The sequence below is a fragment of the Sciurus carolinensis genome, chromosome X (assembly GCF_902686445.1).
Source record: "Sciurus carolinensis chromosome X, mSciCar1.2, whole genome shotgun sequence".
NCBI classification, from domain to species: Eukaryota; Metazoa; Chordata; class Mammalia; order Rodentia; family Sciuridae; genus Sciurus; species Sciurus carolinensis.
The window spans coordinates 48,216,845-48,217,675 of record NC_062232.1 but is presented as its reverse complement, the minus strand read 5'-3'; the positions used below and the strand labels follow the sequence as shown (position 1 = coordinate 48,217,675).

The window sequence follows — 831 nt, the reverse complement described above, 5'->3', positions numbered from 1 at the left end:
CCTTAGGTGAGGTGAAGAATCATGGCAAAAGGAGATGGCAGAGGAAGACATGGCTGTCAGAGAGCAGAAAAGGGGAGGAGTGAGGAGAATAAAATGTAATCCTAAGGGCACACCCCCAGGGACACACCTCCTCCAGTCATGCTCCACCTGCCACCAGCAGTCCTTTAAAAGTATTCATCTGTCAAATGGATTAATCCACTGATTAGGTTATAGCTCTTGTAATCTAACCATTTTCACCTCTGAACATTCCTGCATTGCCTATCACATGAGCTTACTGTGTGGTACACTTCATCTCCAAACCATAATAGTATTGCTATAGTTCATTTGCTTTTGTTTTGACAACTACATAATATTTTTCTATTTCTTTCTTTTTTTTTTTTTTGGTAACAGGGATTGAACCTAGGGGTGCATAACCACTGAGCCATATCCCCAGCCCTTTTTAAAAAATATATATTTTTGGGGGTGCTGGGGATTGAACCCAGGGCCTTGTGCTTGTGAGGCAGGCACTCTACCAACTGAGCTATACCCCCCAGCCCCCCAAAATATTTTATTTTGAGACAGGGTATCACTAAGTTGCTGAGGCCAGCTTTGAGCTCATGATCCTCCTGCCACAGGCTCCTGAGTTGCTGGGATTACTGGCGTGCACCACTGTGCCCAACTACAACTATGTAATATTTCATTGCGTGACTACTTCAGTTTATTCATCTACTCTTCTAGTTCATGGGCATTTGGATTGATTCCTGGCTTTTTACTTTTGTGAATAGGACTACTTTGAACATCCTTCACATGTGCCCTGGTGTACATGTATGAGTGTCTCTAGAATTTATCCCT

The 831-nt window shown here is 43.0% G+C and overlaps 1 non-coding gene across 1 annotated transcript; it reads right to left on the bottom strand.

Moving 5' to 3' along the window:
- Nucleotides 1-457: 457 nt before the first annotated feature.
- Nucleotides 458-530, bottom strand: Trnav-cac (transfer RNA valine (anticodon CAC)). Its single transcript has one exon. It is a non-coding gene; the product is annotated as a tRNA-Val (tRNA).
- Between the last annotated feature and the right edge of the window lie 301 nt (nt 531-831).